The following is a 19,073-nucleotide window of genomic DNA, read 5'->3' on the forward strand; positions in this document are numbered from 1 at the left end:
AGAGATGCAGTGAGATGTGCAGTGAGAGATGCAGTGAGAGATGCAGTGAGAGGTGCAGTGAAAGGTGCATTGTGAGATGCAGTGAGAGGTGCAGTGAGAGGTGCAGTGAGAGGTGCAGTGAGAGATGCAGTGAGAGGTGCAGTGAGAGATGCAGTGAGAGGTGCAGTGAGAGATGCAGTGAGAGATGCAGTGAGAGGAGCAGGGAGAAGAGCAGGCTCAAGGAGAGGGCAAGGTTGAGGTGTAAGAATGTGTGGTGGTGGCATTCCAAGGGCTGGAAGAACAGTAGTCAGTGATGAAATTGTCCATTCATTGACCATGTAATCAACCATGGTCTTTCACTAAGAGAGGCTGGTAAACAGTAAATGAAAAAAAAAACTGATTTGCTTTTTACTGGAATAGCCTGGCAAGATAATAGTGAAGTGAAGTGATCATTGTGAAGATAATTAAACTTTCAAGCATTTATAACATAAACAGACACAATGACATATAAAACCCTTTACTGTTAAAGTTCAGTACACACCAAACTACACACAGATGTGAAAAATGTAAAGCACTGCTACGTGCCTTCTGCTTGTTCAGTGTACAGTGGTGTGTACAGGAGTCACATGTACATTTATATGCACAAATACACTGTATATACAGTATGTATGCACAATTGATCTGAATCTTGAATTGAACTGAATCAATACTGAAGTGACTTGAGCTGAATAATGTCACAATTGGCTTGTTAGAGCTGCTTTACAGCAGAATTTGTCTCGAATTTGTTACCGAAGCTGCTGTGAAAATCCATACTGTAGCTTGTATGTATATATTCAGTATATATATATATATATAGCAAAGCGCAGAAACAATGTAACATGCCAAACATTTACCATCTTGAATAACGCTGTATAAAAATGTAATGATGTTTCATGGAAATGAATGCAGTTTGATAGAGCATGTATGTATATGTATGTGGTTCTCACTCAGTTGGTCTGGAATTTTAGATGAAAATGTGGGTAGCATCATCCTCCCCAATTCTTCACCTTCCTCCACTTCTATGGAAAAAGAACAAACCAAAGATTGGTATGAAAGGATGGAATTATAAATATCATCAACTGTTGTTTATTCAGGGAAAATTGACTGAGCATTAAGCTCTTTTACAGCAATACTCCACATTCATACGGGTGTACATTCAGAAAAATATGGATATAGCAACCACAATAAATAGTGTGTGTTGAAATAGAAACTTTTGTAACATTATAAATGCCTTTACTGTAACTTTTGATGAATTTAATCCATCCTTCGTGAATAAAAGTATTGATTTATTTTATTTATTTCCCCCCAAAAATAACTAACAATTCTTACTGACCCCAAACTTTTGAACAATAGTGTTTAATGTTACAAAAGATTCTATTTCAGATAAATGCTGTTCTTTTGAACTTTCTATTCATCAAAGAATCCTGAAATAAAAATGTAAATAACTATTTGTTGTACTGTAATACTGTAACAATAATACAATTGTTGACAATGATAATAATGAGAAATGTTTCTTGAGCACCGAATCATCAGAATCATGTGACACTGAATACTGGAGTAATGATGGTGAAAATTCAGCTTTGATCACAGAAATAAATTACACTTTATTATATATTCACATAGAAAACAGCTATTTTTAAATCTAATAATATTTCACAATTTTGACTGTTTTATTTTGTATTTGAATCAAATAACAGACTTAGTAAAAAAATCTTACTGATCCAAAAATTTGTCTGTGTGAGGTTTTCTTACTCAGTTGGCCTTGGACTTTGGATGGGGATATAGAAAGCATCATTCTCTCCAATTCTTCATCATCCTCCATTTCTGTAAAACAAAGCATAAAAGCAAAGATGGGAATCATATGTCATCCCACATTTAAATTTTTCAATTCGACCTTATATATACTCAACTGTACTGTCAACAAACCTGGAGGATGAGAGGCAGATGCTGTAAGGCCAGTGGAAGCATGTTCCGCTGAAACACTCTGAAGCTGGCTCTTTTTCTGAGTGAGGTACTGCTGCAGCCGAAACATTTTGCTGCCTGTGACGCACTGTTTCTGGAGGATAAATGCAGCATATCCATCTGCTCTGCTCTCCCAAACATCCCTCCAAGTCTTTTCTGCATTAATCCCAAAGCCAACCAAGTTGTCATCTTCATTCCTCACAGGTGGTGCCACTGATCTTCCAGTTAATTAATTTAGGAGGTCCTCGATTTCCTGTAAGCTTCTACTGTACTCAAGAAATGAAAGTAGGCTGTCCTTTTTGGGACCCTCTGGTTTAAACTGACCGGCTCTCTCCTCCTCCTCCTCAACCTTCTTAGTCAAGAATATGGTATAGCCTACATCATTCTCTAGCAGCCACCGGAATGATTTGTCTTTGTACTTTCCAAACTGAAGCACATACTCTCCAAGCACCTCTTTTCTGTCTGACACATCACCTCCTCTCATGAAGACAACAGAGCGGGCATTCTCCTTGACCTTGTCTTCCCTTTAAGGGGCTGATTTGTCCTGGAGATTGGGGTTGTCTTTGATCCTCTTGGCTTCATCTGAGGGATCTTGTCTCAGATATCCAGTCGGTCCTTTCCTGAAGCACACTTTGATCTTGCCTGGGAAGATCACTTTCACCTGCATCCTGCTGTGCTGTACATATACATTCACAAAGAGCTGATTAGTGTTTATGGTCTGTTGCATTAACACACTTAATTAACGCACTTATATTCTGATTTCAATTATTTTATTTCTTAATAAATAAAACAACAATTAAATTAACCATTTTATTATTAAATAAATATTCATATTAATTTCACAATATCCTCTTTCACACACTATTATTGTGTTTAATTATCTATTTTATCACAATAAAATGTTATTCATATACTATACCATTAAATTGCACACATATTTTTTTGTAATCATTTTTTTTTGTAATTCAAATGTATTATATTTGTGTGTACTATTTATTAATTACATTAAAAGTACTACATCATACTGCACTGTTAACACATAGTTGTAAACATTTTATATGATTGCATAGTAAGAAATCAATGATGAAACATTCACCGTTACAAACAAAGACACTCTTATAAAATAACAGCTGTATTTACAACGAGGAGTTTGGTTTACTGGGTTTCTTAACATCACAATCAATTCAACACAATTAACAATACAATTAACTTAACAGTTAACTTAACTTACGTTACATGATAACAACATGCAATTTAAATGATAAAATATATGAATAATAATGTATATGTGGTCACCTGAGGTAAAATCTGTCTGAAGGTAGTTTAGACTGTACAAAATTGTTGTAAAAAACAAAACAATTTGCTGACAATTCGGTAAACAAATATCTCCGATCGTAAAACGGGTCTCCCCTCCTCCACTGCGAATGATTGATTGACAGATGACACTACGCTTTTAAAGGGGTCATGACATGAGAAACCAAATTTGCCTTGATGTTTTGGTGTATAAGAGATCTATGTACTATTAAAACTTCCTGCAAGTTTCATAGCTTAAGACGTCCTCCCCATTATAAACGAAGCATTTATTTAATCAAGCTCTAAATACAGCTCGTTCTAGATCCATTGTATGAAGTGACGTCACGGTGCGAAGTGACGTACCAGTCGTTTGCATATGACCGCCTCCAGCGCAAGACAACTACGCCTCATTTCGCATCATCGCATGCGTTCTCGTGCAGCGAGTGGGTCTGTTTACAAGATGACTGCGATGCTACGCAGATGTGCTGTTCCTGTTTGAGTCTTTGAATACGCTGCCGAACGATCCAGACGTCAAGGAAAACAGTCGGATGCAGTTTATTTGCAGCATATGCAGCCCGCCAAAGCTTAATTTGAACGGTGAGTGATCAGATGAGTGTGACAGGGCATGTTACTGAAGAACGAGCAGAGAGAGAGAGAGAGAGAGCCCCGGCCGCGCGCGCGCCTTCAAACTCTCTCTCTCTCTCTCTCTCTCTCTCTCTCTCTCTCTCTCTCTCTCTCTCTCTCTCTCTCTCTCTCTCTCTCTCTCTCTCTCTCTCTCTCTCTCACTCCCTCGCGCATTTGAATCAAAATCAATTGAGAATTGACACGATGGTAAAAGATCGGAAGACCGAAGTTTCACGTGGTGGAGCATTGTGTAGTCTACGTGTGATACAAAATGATAAACGTTAATAATTTATGCATAAGCAGCACTGACGTTAGCCAATCATAACAGTGGGCGTTAACACTGAACTCTTAAAGGGAAAACACCTCCAAAACAGACTGTTTGAATCAGAGGTGAGAAACAGGGTGGGAAAAGGTCATAAATCACTATATTTTTAAAGTTTTTTTGTACAAAAAACTATAGTAATACTATAATTGCACCTAAGGGAAAATAATAAAACAAAACAAAAAAACATGTCATGACCCCTTTAAAATTCCCCGCCACCGAAAAGCGAAACAGCGCCAGGAAGTCTACGTGTGGCCAAAGGTATATTGCATCCATTGTGTTGAGCAGTACCATAGAGAATGAATGGGAAAAGTTAAGGGAAGTTAGCTTAACCATTTTCGGCTCCCGCGCGAAAGGTCCTCGGTTCGAAACCGAGCAGAAACAGTGGTTGGATTCTGACAGAAAATTTAAACTGTTTGGCACGCTAGGTGGGTGTAGCGCTCATTTCTTTTATACGCTTTTTAACAAGCGTGCACCTAAAGATTTATGTCTGCAACCTGAAGACGTGTTTCCATAGTGTAGAGGTTATCATGTTCTCCTCACACGCGAAAGGACCCCAATTCGAAACTGGGCGGAAACTGTGGGTGGTTTTTGCAAAAATTTCGTATGCAATTTTCTGTTGAGCAGGTCAGTACAATTGCAGGGATGATTGTGGTTTAATCTCTTTAGAAAAGGACAAAAATAAAACAAATGGCCATTGAGGTTTCCTGTATAGTAATAAAAAATGTTTGGTCTGCCAACAAAATTAACAGCTTTTTGCCATGTTAAAAACTCTGGGCAGTCTATAGCTTCAGTCGCTTTTGAACATGCGCACCCTAGAAGAGGTGGGACTGATGTCCAAATCTAGTTTCCATATTGTAGTGGTTATCACGTTCGCTTTACACGTGAAAGGTCCTCAGTTCAAAATGTTTGGTCTGCCAACAAAATTAGCAGCTTTTTGCCATGTTAAAAACACTAGGCAGTCTATAGTTTCAGTCGCTTTTGAACAAGCGTACCCTAGAAGAGGTGGGACTGACATCCAAATCAAGTTTCCGTAGTGTAGTGGTTATCACGTTCGCCTCACACGTGAAAGGTCCCCAGTTCAAAACTGGGCGGAAACTGTGGGTGGTTTTCGCAAAAATTTCGTATTCGATTTTCTGTTGAGCAGGTCAGTACACTTGCAGAGATGTTTGTGGTTTAATCTCTTTAGAAAAGGACACAAATAAAACAAATGGCCATTGAGGTTTCCTGTACTGTAATAAAAAATGTTTGGTCTGCCAACAAAATTAGCAGCTTTTTGCCATGTTAAAAACACTGGGCAGTCTATAGCTTCAGTCGCTTTTGAACAATCGTACCCTAGAAGAGGTGGGACTGATGTCCAAATCAAGTTTCCGTAGTGTAGTGGTTATCACGTTCGCTTTACACGCGAAAGGTCCTCAGTTCAAAATGTTTGGTCTGCCAACAAAATTAGCAGCTTTATGCCATGTTAAAAAAACTAGGCAGTCTATAGTTTCAGTCGCTTTTGAACAAGCGTACGCTAGAAGAGGTGGGACTGACGTGTCACGGCCGACTCGCAAGCCGCGACAAAGAAGGAGATGACACGTTAAAGTGGTATGGAAAAAGGAATAACATTTATTAAAGTAAAAATAATAAAGTAAGAGAATAGACCAAAACGGGAACAAGACAACAACAAAATGGCACGAGGGGAGAGCGCGCCCCGTCACGCCCGAAGGGAGCTGCTTTTGTTTGCCGGCATCAGATCTAGCACAGGTGTAAACCATCAGTCATCATGACGTCACTCACTCCAACTCCAACCTACAAAACAAGTAACAAAGACAACCGAACCCACACAATATGACCCACACGGGGGTCGTAACAGACGTCCAAACCAAGTTTCCGTAGTGTAGTGGTTATCACGTTCACTTTACACGCGAAAGGTCCTCAGTTCAAAACTGGGCGGAAACAAGTGGAGGCATTTTAAATATAAATGCTGCAATTCGCTACATAACCCTTACTTTTGAGACAGGTGAAGGCCATCGTACCAAGGAGCTGTAGGCAGACTGCCATGGCGAATGACCTCTGTTCTGTTGTTTGTGGAATTTACAGACTGTCACACTGCTTCCAGGGCAGAAAAAGCACATGCATCTCATCAATAGGTTTCTGTAGTGTAGTGGTCATCACGTTCGCCTAACACGCGAAAGGTCCTCGGTTCGAAACCGAGCAGAAACAGCGGTTGGATTCTGACAGAAACTTTAAACTGTTTGCCACGTAAGGTGGGTGTAGCGCTCATTTCCTTTATACGCTTTTTAACAAGCGTGTACCTAAAGATTTATGTCTGCAACCTGAAGACGTGTTTCCGTAGTGTAGTGATTATCACGTTCGCCTCACATGCGAAAGGTCCCCAGTTCGAAACTGGGCGGAAACTGGTGGTGGTTTCTGCAAGAATTTCGTATGCGATTTTCTGTCGAGCAGGTCAGTACACTTCATTGACCTCTGTTCTGTTGTTTCCAGAATTTACAGACTGTCACACTGCTTGCAGGGCAGATTATGGGAAGGAGCCATCTTCTAAAAAGCACATGCATCTCATCAATAGGTTTCTGTAGTGTAGTGGTCATCACGTTCCCCTAACACGCAAAAGGTATGAAGTGACGTCACGGTGCGAAGTGACGTACAAGTCGTTTGCATATGACCGCCTCCAGCGCAAGACAACTACGCCTCATTTCGCATCATCGCATGCGTTCTCGTGCAGCGAGTGGGTCTGTTTACAAGATGACTGCGATGCTACGCAGATGTGCTGTTCCTGTTTGAGTCTTTGAATACGCTGCCGAACGATCCAGACGTCAAGGAAAACAGTCGGATGCAGTTTATTTGCAGCATATGCAGCCCGCCAAAGCTTAATTTGAACGGTGAGTGATCAGATGAGTGTGACAGGGCATGTTACTGAAGAACGAGCAGAGAGAGAGAGAGAGAGAGCCCCGGCCGCGCGCGCGCCTTCAAACTCTCTCTCTCTCTCTCTCTCTCTCTCTCTCTCTCTCTCTCTCTCTCTCTCTCTCACTCCCTCGCGCATTTGAATCAAAATCAATTGAGAATTGACACGATGGTAAAAGATCGGAAGACCGAAGTTTCACGTGGTGGAGCATTGTGTAGTCTACGTGTGATACAAAATGATAAACGTTAATAATTTATGCATAAGCAGCACTGACGTTAGCCAATCATAACAGTGGGCGTTAACACTGAACTCTTAAAGGGAAAACACCTCCAAAACAGACTGTTTGAATCAGAGGTGAGAAACAGGGTGGGAAAAGGTCATAAATCACTATATTTTTAAAGTTTTTTTGTACAAAAAACTATAGTAATACTATAATTGCACCTAAGGGAAAATAATAAAACAAAACAAAAAAACATGTCATGACCCCTTTAAAATTCCCCGCCACCGAAAAGCGAAACAGCGCCAGGAAGTCTACGTGTGGCCAAAGGTATATTGCATCCATTGTGTTGAGCAGTACCATAGAGAATGAATGGGAAAAGTTAAGGGAAGTTAGCTTAACCATTTTCGGCTTCCGCGCGAAAGGTCCTCGGTTCGAAACCGAGCAGAAACAGCGGTTGGATTCTGACAGAAAATGTAAATTGTTTGCCACGCTAGGTGGGTGTAGCGCTCATTTCCTTTTGAGACAGGTGAAGGCCATCGTACCAAGGAGCTGTAGGCAGACTGCCATGCCGAATGACCTCTGTTCTGTTGTTTGTGGAATTTACAGACTGTCACACTGCTTGCAGGGCAGATTATGGGAAGGAGCCATCTTCTAAAAAGCACATGCATCTCATCAATAGGTTTCTGTAGTGTAGTGGTCATCAGTTTGAAACTGGGCGGAAACTGTGGGTGGTTTTTGCAAAAATTTCGTATGCGTTTTTCTTTTGAGCAGGTCAGTACACTTGCAGGGATGTTTGTGGTTTAATCTCTTTAGAAAAGGACAAAAAATAAAACAAATGGCCATTGAGGTTTCCTGTACAGTAATATAAAATGTTTGGTCTGCCAAAAAAATTTGCAGATTATGCCATGTTAAAAACACTGGGAAGTCTTCATTCTTCAGCTACTCTGGGCCCTAGAGATGCAAAGAATAGAAATGAACAACGCAGAGATTAGGTTATGCTCTAGAAAGTGTGTCAGCTATGACATTATTTTTTCCTCGGATGTGTTGAATCTCAAGATGGAAAGGTTGTAAGATGAGACTCCATCGCATAAGTCGCTGATTTCGATTTCTCATTCGATTCGAGAAAACCAACGGATTATGATCCGTATAGATGATAATCGGTGCAGCGATTGACCCTAGGTATACCTCAAAATGTTGCACGGCCAACACTAGGGCGAGAGCTTCCGTCTCAATGGTAGAGTATACCTTTTGATGTCGATTAAACTTTTTTGAAAAGTAACTTACAGGATGTAGAACCTTGTTCGAACCCTCCTGTAAGAGAACAGCGCCCGCACCACAAGCACTTGCATCGATTGCAAGGCTAAAAGATTTCTCAAAATCCGGGGCTGTTAACCCTCTGAGACCTAAGGGTATTTTTACAATAAATTTTTCGTCTGGTGTTATTCACTAAAAAAGCTTGTAAAACATCAACACTTTTGTGCACAGACAATTGACACACATCTTTTTTTTCAGGACAAATTGAACTTTCAGCTTATTTGTGTTTCATTGATGTCACCTGAATGTAAAATAAGTTATGGGACCACAAAGACAAATGAAAAAATAAATCGGAAATTGAATCACTCAAATATTTATTGAAATCACACACAAATAAATAAAAGCTAAGCAATTTTCCTCTGGAAAACAGTTTGGTCAAGTCTTTGGAGTCCTGGAGCACAGGAATGAACATTATAACTTGAACAGAACAAAAAATATCTACATTTTTCCAAAGGAAGTCCAGGCGTTTTGGGCCTCATGAAAATCACTGATGCCAAGCCTCAAAACAGTTCCTATCAGGAATCACACAGAGGGCCACATCACAGGCTTTGCATTTCCAGGGGGTGGCCTGTTTCACCTGCCTTGTCTGTTTGCAGTTCACACATTGCCTTCTACCATAGGTGGCCTTCTTGCTTGCTTCAGTTTGTTCCGATGTTTGGACGGGTACATGGTTACTTTGTTGCTGGGTGGGAGGAACAGCAACTGTAACACCACAGAGTTGGGCTGTCAGCTCCTCCAGAAAAGCCCTGTGGGTCATGGGCTGTTGCTGCTTCTCTGCACAAACTTCCTTGTGAAGTAAAAAACTGTTGGTCGCAGCAATGTCCAAAAAATGGAAAAACAGTGTCCTGTACCATCTCATTGTTTTATGGTGAACTGAGTAGTATTGGATGAGTTGATCAGAAAGATCAACACCTCCCATATTCTTGTTGTATTCAGTGACCGGGGTTGGGCATGGAATGGATTTGGTGTTCCAGCCTCCATCTGGAGTTCTTACCTTTCTCTGAACTGTGTTGCCAGAGAAGGCCGGGTGAATTGTGGAGCAGACAGAGACTTCCCGAGTGTCCATCCACTTTACAAAAACCAGAGGGCCGTCACGGATCCACCTGATGGTACCCCTAGGATCCTTTTTGTTCATGGCATTTGTTGTTGTGCGGGGGCATCCTCGTCTGTTGTCCCTGTAGGTGCCACATGCTCCAAAGTTCATGCTGTACAGATCCATGAATAGCTTTGGACTTGTGTAGAAGTTGTCTACATACAAATTGTAGCCACTCCCTAGGGATGATTTCTTCATGAGGGACATAACCGAGTCGTATTCCAGTCCTACACCAGAAGCAAACACAGACTTCCCCGTGTATACAGCGAAGTCTAAAGTGTACCCAATGCTGCTGTCTGCCAGCACAAAAAGTTTGAAGCCCCACTTAGTTGGTTTCGCCTTCATATATTGGGTCATGCCAGTGTGAGCCTTTGTTGCCACCATCCTCTCGTCCACTGAAAGGTTCTGCCGTGGGTGATAAAATGCTCTGCATGCATGTATGATGTCATCTAAAAGGGGCTTTAGACGAAACAGCCGGTCATAAGCTGGTGTCCCTCTCTTCCGGTCGTTGTGGACATCTTCATCAGGGTCGCTCATGTGGATGTTCCAGGAAATTACCTGATACCTGTCACGTGTCATCACTGAGTGGGGAAACTGTTGGCTGAAAATGGTGTTTGTCCTCCAGTAGTCCCGGATATTTGTCAGTCTCACCAGTGCAAAAAAGAAAGTCAGCCCTAAATATTTGAAAAATTCTTCAACGGTGAAGTTTTTCCAGGAATATTTTTTGCCACTGGCAATGTTTTTTGCAGCGTTTGTGTTTGTGTTATTACACAGAGTGGTTGCTGCACTGTCACTGACAAAGAGTTTGAAAAGGTCCAATGGTGTGTAAATGGATGTGGGGCTGAGCTGATGTCCTGGCTTTCTTGTTGGGACGAACCTTTTGGGCACTGGAGGGATGTCTGGCTGACTCTCACTGTTCCATGATGGAGTTGGGGCTGCTGGCTGTGGTGATCTAGATCTCGACCTTGATGATTTAGGACTCTGTCGACCCCTCAAGCTGCCAGATCTGGATCTGGATCTGGATCTTGACCTTGACCGCGCTCTCCCTCGTGACCGTGACTGCAGCCGTCCATGACCTATTCCTGGCAGCTGCTGGGATGCTGCAGCAGAAGTGGAAGGGCCCTCCTCAGTGGAAGAATGGGAGCTTTCCTGTCTGGCTTGGGTGGGTGGGCTGGTGTCTTCATCATTATCACAACTGTAAAACAAATAAATAAAGCAAAATATTAGATCATACAAATTAGATCAATTACTGTTTTTGTATTTGATTTTTCACATAAGATTACAATGGCTGAGATTGCTACTGTACCCCCAACCCACCACAGCTATAATATGACCATTCGCTTTCCAGCCAAAAGGTGTGACCAACCCCCCACTATTCTCTCCACAGGTAAAAGGTGTGACCAACCCCCCACTACAACATCCTTTGTTTGTATCTCTAGGTAAACTCAGACAAACAATGGCTGAGAGACAAAGTGTAATCCACAACTCTGTAACAAACATAAACAAATGAAATACTACTTTTACAGAACTTATTTTTACATATTTAGAAAATTTATATTTTATCATATTAGTTTTTTCTTCTTTTTTTATACTTTTTACAGTAAATAAACTCAGACATACAATGGTTGAGAGACAAAGAGTGTAATCTACAACTCTTACTACTCTGTAACACACACAGAAAAACGAAATACTACTTTTACATAACTTATTTTTCCATATTTAGAAAATGTATATTTTATCATATTAGTTTTTGTTTATTTTTATACTTTTACAGTAAATAAATAAATGTAACTTACTCTTCAGCAGGGTCTAGACGATTCTGGTAATCAAGTTCCTCATCAGTCAAAAAGCTCTCTTCTCCAGAAAATCCATCATCCTCCATGGCATCAAAAAAGGCCAGTGCTTGATTTACATCCATGTTTCTCAATCTCTGAGGATCCATTATTCTCCGTGTTTCTCTGTGTATTATTCAAAACTCGCGTCTCTCTGTGCGTCTCTCTCTCTCTCTCCTCGAAACCACTGTGCCGTGCGTCTCTCTCTTTCCAAAATATCACCCTTGGTTCATGCGTAATGACGCACACCAACGTGGACGACGGATCAGCCTGTCATTGGTCAACAACCTCACGCAAAGCATCGCGAGATGTCCAAAATGGCAGCTTGCATCAAGCTAGCAGCAAATATGACGGAAAATTTATAAATTATGGACTTCAGAGATCAAAACTGGGATATACACATATGGATTTATTACTGAAACACTCTGAAAGGACGCACAAGTTCCAGGCTGGATAGAAAACCTTCTGAAAAGGCTAGAAAGACACCAAATACACCCCCGTGACGGCTAGCGTGTTAGCTTTCTGCTGCAAAAAACGGTAAGGAAATCGATCAATTTTTCATCAAATAATATCAATATTTATCGGAGGAGTCGTGTGGCGTCGTCGACGATGCCGTCGGTTTCAGAGGGTTAAAACAGGGGCACACGCCAGCAATGCTTTACAATTTTCAAAAGCCTGTTGACAGAGCTCAGACCACCGAAAAGTCAACTTTGGACTCAATAAATCGGTAAGAGGTGAGACTACACTGGCAAAATTTTCGCAGAAGCTCCGGTAATATCCCACCATACCGAGAAACCGTCGCAATTCGCGACGAGTGGTGGGTACGGGAAAGTCACAAATGGCTTCGACCTTGGTCTCAATAGGCTTTACACAACTGTTTCCCACGACTTTACCTAAATAGGTAACGGTTGCCTTCACGAATTCCGATTTAGCGAGGTTTATGGTAAGATTACCCTTTGCTAAACGAGAAAACAATTCTTTAATCTAGTTAAGATGTTCAGACCAGGAGGAATTATACAACACCACGTCGTCAAGATATGCCTCACATCCTGACATTCCATAAAGTATACGATTTACGAGACGCTGGAACGTCGCGGGTGCATTTCGCACTCCGAAAGGCATAACCGTATACTGCAGGAAAACATCAGGTGTGACGAAGGTGGATAATTCCTTCGCTCTACTAGTCAAAGGCACCTGCCAATATCCCTTTAAGAGATCGAACTTACTAACATATCGGGCAGAGCCAACATGATCGACGCAGTCATCAACTCGAGGCAAAGGGAAGCAATCCGGCTTAGTAACAGAATTAAGTTTTCGATAATCTGTGCAGAATCGATATGAGCCATCAGATTTATATACTAGAACACAAGGGGAACTCTATGAACTGAAACTAGATTCAGCCAGATCATGAGCAAGTAGATAGTTCACCTCTTGTTTCAGCAAATCTCTTTTAAAAGGATTGACTCGATATGCGTTTTGTTTAATCGGACACGAGGCTCCTACGTCGATATCATGTTCTATGATAGAAGTACGACCAGGAACATCACGGAAAAGAGAGGGAAATGACATCACCAACTCAGTGACATCACTCCTCTCCTCCTCTGTCAGATAAGAAAGATGGGAGGAAAGATTAATAAGAATCTCAGAGTTTATAGTCGTCCGTCGACTTTTTCTCGAGAAAGAAAACTCTCATCCTCATCAACATTCTCCAAAGAATCCTTACTCGGGCTACGAAAGGAAGATGACAATTCGGGAAAAGAATCACAAGAGTTTACCACATTAACAGTAATGGAACGAACAGGAGCTATGTACAATTTCAACAGATTACTGTGACATACTTGTACTTTCTTTCTCTGATCAGGAGTATTCAACAGATAGTTATTATAGAAAAGATCTGAGATCTGACTCACAATCTGAGTTTTAGGTTCTAGAGAAACATCTTCATGCAGCAGCACTTTCCGACAAAGCAGACCATCATCAAGAAAGTACGAAGAAGACTGAGGATCAGAACATTTCTTAGACCCTACTTCAGAGAATAAGGTTTTAAGACTGTCGTCGCTCTGTTGAGCTCTAATCAAATCCTCTCGAAAAATCTGTAACAAAGAAGTCAGAGAACAATCAACATCAGAGAGATCACCATTGGTTTTCTCAGGAGTGGACAGAACCTCTGATGTATCGGTAGATTCATGTCGCAACACTGTCGAATCTTTGTGATCACAAGACAACGAAGAACAGGATTTCAGGTCTCTCTGCTCAGGACATTTGGACACATCAGATCCTGAGTCACCTGTATGAACAGTATAAAAGAAGGTGTCATGCAGTGGAACTTCAACTTCATTTTCAATTAATGGTTTAGCCATTGATTGAGTGACTGCACAAGCTGGAAACAAATCACGAGATTCTCTACAATTTCCAACATCAGATTTCCTAGGTGTAGATGCTATTATGGGTGGAGCTGCCACATCACTCCTTCCCCAAACATTCTCACCAGCTAAATCATTTCCCAAAATGTAATCCCAGGAACTGGAAGTGCAGGACGAACACCAACTACTACTTCACCAGATACAATGGCAGAGGAAAGATGGATTCGATGCAAAGGCACTTCAGTAAACCTCATCTCAAACCCTCGCACTAATACATGAGTTCCAGTAGCGGTTTCAGAAGTCATAGGCAAAATTCCCTCTAAAAGAAACGACTGCGCAGCTCCCGTATCTCGAAGAAGACGTACTGGCACCGTTTCGTTTGAACCAGGCAATGACACATTTCCCTCAATGATAAAGGGTGCATAATCAACAGAAGTTATACACTGATCAACAGATTGATCACTAGAACTAGATGAATGACGATCTTTCTCATCACAAGTGTCAATAATCAATGATGAAGCAGAAACCAAAGCAACATATTTCGACAATCTCTCTTTCTTCTCGAGAGTGAGACAGTCCGATATTTTATGACCAGGCTTCTTACAATAAAAGCAAACCATGTCCCGTGAGAGTGCAGGTTTACTAGAATGTTCAGCCACTGTTGTCTTACTATTCCTACTCATCACATAAGACTTTGTCTTAGGTTGAAAGCAAAACTTAGAGTTACTCATATTGTTGGTTTTAAGACCTACTGCACTGAATGACCCATGGGTTAACACAAATTCATCAGCCATGATAGCAGCTTCTGAAAGTGTATTCACCTTGTGTTCAGTGAGATGCCTAGCTACAGCATGAGGAACACAATGTTTAAACTCCTCTAAGAGCACGAATTCTCTTAATTGCTCCTTAGTTGTAACTTTCATTGAAATGCTCCAACGATCAAATAGGTCCTCTTTCCCTCTTGCAAATTCAACATAAGTACATTCATCAGCTTTACTCAAATTCCTAAATTTTTACAATATGCCTCAGGCACAAGTTCATATGCATGCAACACAGCAAATTTCACCACATCATACTCACCAATCCGTTCCAGTGAGAGTGCAGAATAAACTTATTGAGCTTTACCTGTAAACACACACTGCAACAATAAAGTCCAAAAGCTTTTCGGCCATTTCATGGACAAAGCAACACGTTCAAAATGATATAAATATTTATCCACTTCCTTTTCAGAAAATGGCGGCACTAATCTTATATTCCTGTGAACGTCAAATACAGGTTCACCTGCATTCACATGCCATTGTGGAACAGGAGGCACATTCGCTTGTGAACCTTCAGCTGTCTATGCTGCTAATTCTAACTCCAACTTTTTTATCTGAAACGCTCTCTCGTCACGTTCCCTCTCTAACTGAAATGTTCTCTCTTCACGTTCCCTCTCTAACTCAAGCTCCATTTTCCGCATAGCTAACTGTTGATTTAATTTTCTCTCTTCAAATTCTCTCTCTACCGCTCGCTCTTTCATAGCGCGATCATCACGTTCTGCACAAATTTCGCGGCATCTAAACACAGTTGCTTCTCTTGCAAAGACAACTCTGGAAATTTTGTCTCACTTTCACTATAAACCTCAACAGGAGTAGACACAAATGATTCACTCGGAGTGATTAACTCAGTGTTTACCTCTATAACTCCTCTATCAACAAGTGACCGCTTCAGAGTAGTCACCATAGTCTCCTTCAGCCTCTTCTCTTGAGAAGTAAAATCAACACTCAAGCGTTCGGCGATTTGCACCAACTGCTCCTTTGTACAACTCTCAAGCAAAGCTTCTGATGGACACGCAAAGGAATCCTCGACCACCGAAGACATTTTGTTCGTAGGTTTTATACACAATAAGACAAACGAAACTACTAGCTAACACACGTGAGACGCTGTTCACTCGAAATACAATTCCCATAAGCCACTGCTTCAAAAAGGAACTACGTCACCGTATTACACAATCTCATTCACAAAAATGTCCAAAGACTTCCCACAAGTCAAAACACAGTGTAAGCGCAAAATAAACTGCACTATACGCGCAAACGCAACGATTTAACTTTTTTTATTTTTGTAGAATGGATTTACCATTTATAATATAAGAGAACTCCAGCTCCTAACTCAGAAAAACACTAACTAAATCTTACCTAGTCTTCAGAGATGTACCGGGCTCGAGGCGACATTAAACGCTGAACTCTGCAACTATCAGTCAAACTGAAAGTCCGGAAGCGTACCCCCTACAGAGATTTAATCTCCACCCAGGATAACCTCCAAAAACAAGAAAGGCAAAATAACAAAACAAAACAACAAACAGTGCTCCGTCGGAAGGATTGTATTCACAATACAGCTGGAAACACTCTAATTCACCAGAGTTCTCATTTATAAAGGTAACCATTCACAAAAACATACACAGATACAACCCATACTTACCAACGTTTCCTACCCCGATAGGATCGCGGACGAGACTCCCAATTTATGTTACGGCCAGCTCGTTTCGGCCATTAATAAAGTAAACAAGTACACCAAAATGACTTGCAAGATTTTATTTGTCCTCAAAAATCACAATTAACTAAATATAACAAAGTCTAGGGTTTCAAATCAAAAGGGGAAAAATCATAATCCAGTTGGGGAGTAAAAGAAGGCTAGTATGGGCTGTAAATCAAAGGTTCGAATGACTTCGCCAGAGGCTGTCAATCCTCTGGACGAAAGTGAAGAGAAGATGTTCAATCCACTGTTTTATCCTCTTCATAATTAAGGATAATGAGGAAGCAGGGGTGTGCGATCTCCCAAGCTCTCTCTGAGCAAAACCGTCACCAACAGTCGAGCAAGCGGAACGCAGGGTCGTAACACAACAAAATTAGCGACTTTTTGCCAGGTTAAAAACACTGGGCAGTCTATAGTTTCAGTCGCTTTTGAACAAGCGTAACCTAGAAGAGGTGGGACTGACGTTCCACTCAAGTTTCCGTAGTGTAGTGCACTAAAGTGTTGCTTTAAAAGCCATGTACTTCAGGTCAGTGTTACTTTAATGTTTGGTTAATTCTAGCATGAACTGAATTGCAGTGCTTTGTCAACATTACTGCATTTCTGGATAAACTTGCCAGAGGGTTAAAGACTCTAGCTTGAGCCCGCAGCCAAAGGTTAGGTTTGTCAGAAGTGGGATTCGAACCCACGCCTCCAGGGGAGACTGCGAACTGAACGCAGCGCCTTAGACCGCTCGGCCATCCTGACTTGATGGCTAGTGGTGAGCAGCATTTTTGCAGGTGATCTACAATATAGGGCTTCACCGCCCACCCGAGTCAGAGCACATGCCTCGTTGGCGCAGTTAGGCAGCGCGTCAGTCTCATAATCTGAAGGTCGTGAGTTCGAGCCTCACACGGGGCAGAATGGTGCTTTTTGATACACGGGACCGTGTAAATAAAGGAGCTGCTTTCTGTATTCCCTTTTATGCCTTTGTCCATTTCTTCATATGCACTGTAATTGAAATCCAGTGTTTTTTTAAGACTAATGTTGAACAAATGCAGTAATAGTATTACTCTCATATTCATGTCATATGTGTCAGTGTTGTTACAATGTTTTGTTAAGGCTTATATCATTCTTTCATTCTAATGGCATGTCTTGTTAAAGCTATTGTAATGTTTTACATGACATTCCTTGAATCTTGTGTCATGACACTCCACCCCATGCCCCCAAACCCATGACATTTCATTCCAAGAAATTTCCAAGAATCCTTGCCATGAAATTCTACTACATCTTCTTCCGGTAAACATCACAACATGTTATTTCGTGAAATTCAGTTGAATCCGATTCAATCAACATGTCCATTTTTTCTGAAATGTCATGACTTGAAATTCCAAGTGCCATAGAATCCCATACATTGCACTGAAGTGTTACTTTAAAGGTCATGTACTGCAGGTCAGTGTTACTTTAATGTTTGGTTTATTCTAGCATGAACTGAATTGCAGTGCTTTGTCAACATTACTGCATTTCTTGATAAACTTGCCAGAGGGTTAAAGACTCTATCTTGGGCCCGCAGCCAAATGTTGGTTTGTCAAAAGTGGGATTCGAACCCACGCCTCCAGGGGAGACTGCGACCTGAACGCAGCGCCTTAGACCGCTCGGCCATCCTGACATGACGGCCAGTGGTGAGCAGCATTTTTGCACCTACACGGAATGGCAGATGATCTAGAATCTAGGGCTTCACCGCTTACCCGAGTCAGAGCACATGCCTCGTTGGCGCAGTTAGGCAGCGCGTCAGTCTCATAATCTGAAGGTCGTGAGTTCGAGCCTCACACGGGGCAGAATGGTGCTTTTTGATACACGGGACCGTGTAAATAAAGGAGCTGCTTTCTGTATTCCCTTTTATGCCTTTGTCCATTTCTTCATATGCACTGTAATTGAAATCCAGTGTTTTTTTAAGACTAATGTTGAACAAATGCAGTAATAGTATTACTCTCATATTCATGTCATATGTGTCAGTGTTGTTACAATGTTTTGTTAAGGCTTATATCATTCTTTCATTCTAATGGCATGTCTTGTTAATGCTAATGTAATTTTTTACATGACATTCCTTGAATCTTGTGTCATGACACTCCACCCCATGCCCCCAAACCCATGACATTTCATTCCAAGAAATTTCCAAGAATCCTTGCCATGCAATTCTACTGCATCTTCTTCCGGTAAACATCACAACATGTTATTTCGTGAAATTCAGTTGAATCCGATTCAATCAACATGTCCATTTTTTCTGAAATGTCATGACTTGAAATTCCAAGTGCCATAGAATCCCATACATTGCACTGAAGTGTTACTTTAAAGGTCATGTACTGCAGGTCAGTGTTACTTTAATGTTTGGTTTATTCTAGCATGAACTGAATTGCAGTGCTTTGTCAACATTACTGCATTTCTTGATAAACTTGCCAGAGGGTTAAAGACTCTATCTTGGGCCCGCAGCCAAATGTTGGTTTGTCAGAAGTGGGATTCGAACCCACGCCTCCAGGGGAGACTGCGACCTGAACGCAGCGCCTTAGACCGCTCGGCCATCCTGACATGACGGCCAGTGGTGAGCAGCATTTTTGCACCTACACGGAATGGCAGATG

General features: G+C 41.3%; 9 non-coding genes across 9 annotated transcripts; 6 read left to right on the top strand and 3 right to left on the bottom strand.

Moving 5' to 3' along the window:
* Positions 1-5,246: 5,246 nt before the first annotated feature.
* On the top strand, positions 5,247-5,319 carry trnav-cac (transfer RNA valine (anticodon CAC)). Its single transcript has one exon. It is a non-coding gene; the product is annotated as a tRNA-Val (tRNA).
* A 771-nt stretch (positions 5,320-6,090) lies between these two features.
* trnav-uac (transfer RNA valine (anticodon UAC)) lies at positions 6,091-6,163 on the top strand. The gene has a single exon. It is a non-coding gene; the product is annotated as a tRNA-Val (tRNA).
* A 191-nt stretch (positions 6,164-6,354) lies between these two features.
* trnav-aac (transfer RNA valine (anticodon AAC)) lies at positions 6,355-6,427 on the top strand. The gene has a single exon. It is a non-coding gene; the product is annotated as a tRNA-Val (tRNA).
* A 123-nt stretch (positions 6,428-6,550) lies between these two features.
* Positions 6,551-6,623, top strand: trnav-cac (transfer RNA valine (anticodon CAC)). The gene has a single exon. It is a non-coding gene; the product is annotated as a tRNA-Val (tRNA).
* A 10,498-nt stretch (positions 6,624-17,121) lies between these two features.
* trnal-cag (transfer RNA leucine (anticodon CAG)) lies at positions 17,122-17,204 on the bottom strand. The gene has a single exon. It is a non-coding gene; the product is annotated as a tRNA-Leu (tRNA).
* A 79-nt stretch (positions 17,205-17,283) lies between these two features.
* On the top strand, positions 17,284-17,357 carry trnam-cau (transfer RNA methionine (anticodon CAU)). The gene has a single exon. It is a non-coding gene; the product is annotated as a tRNA-Met (tRNA).
* Positions 17,358-18,022: 665 nt separating this feature from the next.
* Positions 18,023-18,105, bottom strand: trnal-cag (transfer RNA leucine (anticodon CAG)). The gene has a single exon. It is a non-coding gene; the product is annotated as a tRNA-Leu (tRNA).
* A 95-nt stretch (positions 18,106-18,200) lies between these two features.
* Positions 18,201-18,274, top strand: trnam-cau (transfer RNA methionine (anticodon CAU)). The gene has a single exon. It is a non-coding gene; the product is annotated as a tRNA-Met (tRNA).
* Positions 18,275-18,939: 665 nt separating this feature from the next.
* trnal-cag (transfer RNA leucine (anticodon CAG)) lies at positions 18,940-19,022 on the bottom strand. Its single transcript has one exon. It is a non-coding gene; the product is annotated as a tRNA-Leu (tRNA).
* Positions 19,023-19,073: the final 51 nt, after the last annotated feature.

The sequence above is a fragment of the Siphateles boraxobius genome, unplaced genomic scaffold, assembly GCF_051911475.1.
Source record: "Siphateles boraxobius isolate OS27281-9 unplaced genomic scaffold, OSU_SipBor_1 23, whole genome shotgun sequence".
Taxonomy (NCBI): domain Eukaryota; kingdom Metazoa; phylum Chordata; class Actinopteri; order Cypriniformes; family Leuciscidae; genus Siphateles; species Siphateles boraxobius.